Source organism: Cibotium barometz, chromosome 56 (genome assembly GCF_041138505.1).
Source record: "Cibotium barometz isolate CiBa-2024 chromosome 56, ASM4113850v1, whole genome shotgun sequence".
Taxonomy (NCBI): domain Eukaryota; kingdom Viridiplantae; phylum Streptophyta; class Polypodiopsida; order Cyatheales; family Cibotiaceae; genus Cibotium; species Cibotium barometz.
Window position 1 is genome coordinate 37,893,209 of NC_141101.1, and position 7,345 is coordinate 37,900,553.

The following is a 7,345-nucleotide window of genomic DNA, read 5'->3' on the forward strand; positions in this document are numbered from 1 at the left end:
TATGACAACATAGAAGAGCTCAAAAGTAGGCGTGGAAAAGAGAAGGGATAAAGGAGTCCTTTTATAGCTACCAACCCTCTAATGCATGAAAATGATGGCATAGCACACCATCCTAGTTAACTAATGCTAAGTCAAGCTACACTAAGGATATCCAATGCTACCAACCCTTTTATAGCTACCAACCCTCTAATGCATGAAAATGATGGCAAAGCACACCATGCTAGTTAACTAATGCTAACTCAAGCTACACTAAGGATATCCAATGCATGAGCGTACCTTGCCTAATGTAATTAAGAGAAGAGGAGCCTGACACACCATCCATTCAAAAAACCACTAGTCAAAACCATTACCACCTACCTAAATACCACTACTAGTATTAGCAAATACCATGTCTGCAAATCCACTTACCATTTCTCACTTACCACACTCCTCAAATTGACCTAGTTTCATTAAACCATGGTTTTAACCCAAGGGTACACATAAACCAAATTGAATTACCCAAGGGTACACACAAACCAAATTAATTTTAGTTTCCCAACGTGCTCATAATATTTTTACCCATGCCCTTGGCCCTAGGGTGAACCCACATTCTGGATTTAATTATGGCTTAGATTTTTTAAAATCTTTTGGGATCTAGGTGCATTCACACAAGGGTACACACACACGTGTGTGTGTGTGTGTGTGTGTGTGTGTAGATGTGCACAAGTGCTCCTTTATGATTTTTCGTAGCATGTAAACGTTAGCATTTAGGGTAATATTTAGGGTCCCAAGTATTTTGTGCGATTAGTGAAAAAGGTGCCTTTAGTCTTCTAGGCAAAGAGTTTGTGCTTCCTTAGATGTCCAATATTTTTCGGACATGCTTTTGATGATCAGTGGCATTCTTGGAGTAGACCAAGAATCATCAAAGGATATAAAAATATTATAACAAAATCATTAGACATGTTTTTCATGATCGACAAAATTCTTGGAATAGACCAAGATATCATCAAATAATACCAGAACAAAATCATCCAGTTGCGCTCTAAAGATTCCTTGCATTAGCCGATTGAAACTTGTAGGCACATTAGTCAATCTAAAAGGCATAACTACGAACTCATAGTGTCCATATCTAGTATTAAATTTTGCCTTTAGTCTATCTTATTCCTTGATTTGGATATGATATGATATTAAATTAACTACGAACTCATAGTGTCCATATCTAGTATTAAATTTTGCCTTTAGTCTATCTTATTCCTTGATTTGGATATGATAGTATCCAAACATTAAAATCAATTTCGGTGAATATTTGTGCACCATGCAATCAATCCAAGAGTTCATCAACCCTTGGTACTTATTATTGACTGTAAGTTGATTGAGTCACCTGTAGAGTCAATGCACAGCCTTATAGTTCCATCTTTCTTTCTTTGAAAGAGAGCTAGTGCACCCTATGAGGATATACTAGGCTTGATAAAATTCTATTCCAAGAGTTGCTTTCACTGTTCCTTGAGCTCAATTGCTTCAAATACAACCATCTTATATAAGCTCTCCTTTTGCAACTGGCTCAACTCTGGGTACAAGATCTATCTCATGATCCACTTCTCAAGTTGGGGGTATTTTGGTTGATTCCTCATGAAATATGCTCATCTGTTTCTTTCTCAGTAGAGTTGAGCTTAAAAAGATAGATTTCTTCTTCTTTCCTAATTCCTTTCAACATTTAGAATGGTTTTACTAGCTACAACTTTGGAGACTCCATAAACAGCTTTTCCATGACTTTATAAAAGATGTTTAACAAGTATATTTTATGCTTAGGCGTCTTGTTGCTGAGGTCCTTGCATCTATATAGCAAGATCGGTGGCTTATGTTACCCCTTTAACGGGTTGACTAGCTTCAGGTTCTGAAGGTTCTAAAGGACCTGCCTCATCGCCCACTAGAGTCAATTCCATACTCTCCATAAAAAAAGCTTCCAATTTATCCCCTATGAAGACCTCAAATTGTTGTCTCTTTAGATGCCCCTTGAACTCTTCACGTTCGTAGACATGCATTATCTTCTCGGAGTTGAATGTTCTCTATCCTTAAAGCACTCAACTATGGTGCCCATATTTACAACTTGGGCTCCTTGATTGGCTAACTACACCATGGTTTCATGCGCATCAAATGTGAGGGTAATAGGAACACTTTGATCAGCATCTCTGCTCCCACCTTGCCACACTACACAAACTTGTGTCGACCTTTTCTTGTCCTAGTGTTGATTGGTTTGTCATTCCAATCAACCCTTGTTTTGAGAACAATATGATAGTAAATTTGGTGAACCAAATACAACAAAAATTGCTTACACAGAGTCATTCGGATGGCTAACAGACTCATGTGGTGGATGAAGAGATGCATCAAACCAAGCCATGGTGTGCTAATGCTCCAAATTTGGACTCTGGTGCATGTTGAAGAAGAGCTAGTGGTCTAATCACCCCTTGGTGAGTGAAGTTGAGACATGTAGCCTCAAGAGTTGCAGCATCTATGCTTCCTCCATTGCTTCTACCTTTGAGAATCTTTGATGTGTAATAATTATCTATGAAAGTGTACTCTTTAATAATTATCTATGAAAGTGTACTCTTTAACTTTGACCTTGAGCACAATACCAGTTGCTCTGAATCCAAGATAGGTATCTAATATATGTGGGTTTAATACCTCTTGGATGCAATATCTTTAACAAGGGGTATAAATCTTTGGCTCGCATAGTCGAGCCCTTGATGTTGACTTGAAAGTGGTCTCTCACTTGATGAGGTAGCACCTTGATGTTGACTTGAAAGTGGTCTCTCACTTGATGAGGTAACACCTTGTTCAGTAGAGCAGGTTTACCTAAATGGATTTCTTGATGTTCAAAAATGTCGACCGAGGGAGCATGTTGTGCTGAGGCAGTAACTCGAGACTTGAATATTTGAAACATTTAATGTATTTTGACAAGTCTTGCCTTCACTTGAAGAGTGTCTTGGACACTTTTCAGCCATGTGAGCGAAGCCCTCATTGGCAAGAATGCATTAAAGCTTTGGTCATTCGCGAAAGCTTCAGTTAGTTTTCTATCATCCACCATCTTTAGCAAAGAGTCAATAATGCTATTGGTAAAGCATTGTAATTCAACTTTCAGAACATCTCTCTCTTTTGTTCTTCTCCAGCATGTGCCATGATTTATTGTAATTATAAAAGATAAATTTAGAATGGTATATGAAATAAAACATGTTATACTATTTTATGTGAGATTTAAAATTTATAAGCCATACCTAGGACGTGTTTAAGATAGGTCAAAGTTTAAAAAATTCAACTTGAGAATTTGGATTATGCGACACAAATAAATACACAATGTTATCCGAAGACAAACACCAAAATTTATAAATGTTAATCCAAAGGCTAGGAGTGTTACCACATATGAACATACGTGCACATCTCTAAAATATATATTTTGTTTAAAAAACATTTTAAAGATAGCACGTAGTTTAAAAATGAATTTTCTAGTGTTCTCATGGATAAAGGGTCGTGTACAATGATACCATGAAATCATAATGCACACACACAATGATCTACAAGAGATCAAAAAGTGTAAGGAAATTTATTAATGTTTATTATTATCACAGTAGCTCACACAAACCTAGAATGCAAAAGCACACTAAGCCAAGTGAAACTAAAATTAATTTTATTGTTATTTATTTTAATTCATTTTCACATTAACTCACAGGAGCCTAGAATGCAATAGACCATAAGAAATTAAAATGCACCACACATTGATTCACAAGAGATCAAAATAATACGGTATTTTAATTATTTTTTAACTTCAAAAATATAATCAAATAAATATCAAGAATCAATTAAATCAATTGATATAAAATTTCATACCTATAATATAAAAATTATAGAGAAAAATAGCCTAAAACAATGAGAGCATATGAAAACGGGCTTCAAGATGGAGTAATGCAAAATACAAACTATCGTTAGTACAATAGAATTATATCGTATGATAAATAAAATCTATCGTACGATGGATTTAGGGAAAAAATATTTTTCGTTGAATGAGTCTATCAAAACATGAATTATATGGAATTATTTGTTTTTTAAAAAATTGATCAAATTTATGCAACCTATGTGGTCAACATGCTTTGCCTATTTGTATCTCCTACTTTTGGAAGGCACTTTGTCATCTGACCTTTTTGTATTGGAAATCTATCTTTTGTAAGATGACATTGAAATATATATAAATGCGACAGAGTGGCTAGGAACTATTTTTAACTCGACCAAGTATGAACACTAGCCATTTGTATATAAGGTTGGAATTAAGCAATACAGAAACATTCTCGTCAATACACAAACATTCCCCTTGCAACAATAGAAGGTTGACATTAAGCCATTTGTATATAAGGCTGACATTAAGCAATACACAAACATTCCCCTTTTGCAATAGAATGCTTGTGAGAGCTCCCTTCCCTTTTCTCTCTACTCTCTTGCTTGTGTTCTTTTGAATCTTTGCATAGCTTGATGGATGCCTTGCATAGATAGGATTGGTTTCTAGGATCTCTCTTGCTGCACGAGCTTCCTCTCTTTCTATCTCTTGTGATAATGTAGGAAACCTTCGTCTTTTACTTGCACATCAAGGTGGTTTAAGCTCTTCCTTCACACCCCATGGTTGTGGAGCTCTTTGGTGTGACAACGGAGTGGGGATCTAGAGGATGCATTAGCACATGCACGACCAAGAAGTTGCATCTCGCGACTTCTTGGTTGTTACTCCCAACAATGACATATTTCGACAAGGCTAGGTAAGCTTTCAACTTGAACAACAATCTACGGTGGGCTAGCACACTGGTCTTTTTGCACGTGGGCGAATGCATTGGTCTTTTTGCACGTGTGCTACACGGTGGGCTAACGCATTGGTCTTTTTGCACGTGTGCTACAGCTCTATTTTAGCTAACTTAAAAATCATGCACTAGTGTTATATATATATATATAGGGGTGTGCGTTTTTTTTTTTTTTTTGGTTCTCCCCCACACTGTTTAGGAGAATGGCTACCAGGAGATGGAACGAAGCAGGGGCCCCTCGCAGCAAGGTAAGCGAGCTTCCCGAGCATGTGTTGATGAGGATCATGGCGCTGCTGCCTGTGCCCACGCTCTTCAAGGTACGCGCTGTCTGCAAGTCGTGGAATCGTATGCTTCAGTCTGCAGAGTTTTTGGAAGTGTACAGTAATACACAGAGAGAGAGAAGAGAGTGGTGGGTGGTGTTTGCAAGCACCATGTGGCTAAAGGGTTCAACGCATTCAGCCCATATCTAGGCACATGGTTTCGGTTCCCTCTTTTGGAACCCTCCAGCTTGGCATGGCCTGCCTTGTTCATGAGTGTACCAGGATCCCGTTACCTGGTTGCTAGTGCTGGAGGCCTCATCTGCTCTGTAGTGGACCATGGCCATGGGCCCAACCCACTCAACTTCCATGCCCATTCTGTTCACCCTGCCCCGCCGGTGTCCGTACACCCCACTGTGCTTGTCAGCAATGTCTTCACAGGTGCCACCAAGAGCCTCCCCCCTCCCAACCTTGGCTGCAGCCTCAATTCCATATCGATGTTCACCAATTCCACCACAAACTCCTACCATGTCCTCCTCGGGAACACCAACAACTGTCTCAAGGTCTACGATTCCGGTTCCAATTCTTGGAAAGACATGCCGGCTCATCAATTTATTAAAGCAGGCTCTGCACGGAGCATCCCAAATGGTGATGTCTTTGAATATGGGGTTTATGAGGATTTACTTATGGCCTACAACATAGAATCCAATACATGGAGCCACATCTATGTTGATCTACCATGTGATGCAGAAGATTGGTGCTTTGTAATCAAATGCCAAGGACAGATACTCCTTGTGGCAGAGTTGTATTTGCATTCTTGGGGATTTGGGGTCTGGGAGTTGGATATTCCAAACGAAGGCTCACTCGGAAGATGGTTGAAAGTGGCAAAGACATACCCTAAGCCCGGTCGATATCACAAATCCTCCCATGGGAAGTGTATCGTGGCTGGAACCCTTATATGCATAACGCGAGTTCAACCTTTCATTATTTATGACCTTGCCACAGGTTCTTGGTACAAAATAGCTTCCCACAAAACTGATGGCAATCTTGATGCACTTTTTTCATTTGAGCCAAGTCTAACTGCTCTGGTTTAGACAGAGTTGTGATAGCTGGCCCTATTAACAGTATCATCTAAAGGAAATTAGCTTTCAATCAGGGAACTAATGTCTTCATAGTTTTTCCGTTTATCAGTGTTTATAGGTTTTAAGAAATGCAAATGTTGATAAGGTCAGATTATTGCATGAAAAAACAAAGCAGCATTGAAGAATTGGACGATGCACAATCAGTGTCCGTTTATGGGCAGCCAGGAGACGTGGAGCTGATGCAGACAATTCAGAATTTTGAGACAGCTGAACTGGCCTTTCAACAGATCAGCTATGTCAGAATGGTGCGAGCCATTCCGATGCAAACTGTACCCTGTTGTCAACAGCTTTGGTATTTGCTCTTCTGATCGGCCACCATGACACAATGTGATAGCATTGAAAACAAAGAGGTACACAGAGCTTTGTTCTCCTTTTCATTGATGGCAAACAATGGTAAGCAAAGTCATTGAATTTCACAAGTTTAAAATCCCAGGTTTTTCAATAATGATTATCAAGGAGAAGAGAAGTTTGAGCATTGGAAGCTAGACAAACAAACCAAATTTGGACTAAAACCAAACATCCAAAGACATTTGCAGATGTTCAAGAGCAGGAGTTGATTGTGATCTCCAAAGAGTTTATTTTGTAACCACATTTCATCCCATATCATCATGTCTTGCTCCTATCTATTCAATTTCCCACTGCCAAGCTGTCACGGCTGTTATTCAGTTACAGCTTCAAATAGTCACATAGCCATGTAATGTTTTTTCTCTACGACTGGCAAACAATCAAATTGGTGGATATCCTTGAATTCATGTTACATCTGTAATTATACAAATTTCTGACATGTATGGAACTCATACAATTCCTCTCCGGAAATCCGTCGGTTATATAGAGTTTTTAGTGGGTGCGCCGGAGGGCAAGTCCCACACTACTTGGGCTCCTCCGAGAGTACTTGGTCGCTGTCCGTGGCTAGCGCATGGGTCTTCCGGGGTAAAATGCCCTAAGGAAGTAGCGAAACCCTGTGTGTAACTGGAGATGATGAAGCTAATGACAAAAGCGTTTCTTTGTTCGAGGCTCGCTTCTGACCCCGGGTCGAAAAACCAAAAAAATTGCCATTTAAAAAACTAATGCATCATCACCAGTATGATTCTTGAAAAAACAAAATAAGTAGATCCACTTACAAATACTTATT

At 39.0% G+C, this 7,345-nt stretch overlaps 1 long non-coding RNA gene across 1 annotated transcript; it reads left to right on the plus strand.

Annotated features, from left to right (window-relative positions):
• The first annotated feature begins 5,004 nt into the window (after nt 1–5,004).
• LOC147607192 (uncharacterized) lies at nt 5,005–6,957 on the plus strand. The gene is made up of 2 exons (XR_015264882.1): nt 5,005–6,563; nt 6,647–6,957. It is a non-coding gene; the product is annotated as an uncharacterized LOC147607192 (long non-coding RNA).
• The last annotated feature ends 388 nt before the right edge of the window (nt 6,958–7,345 follow it).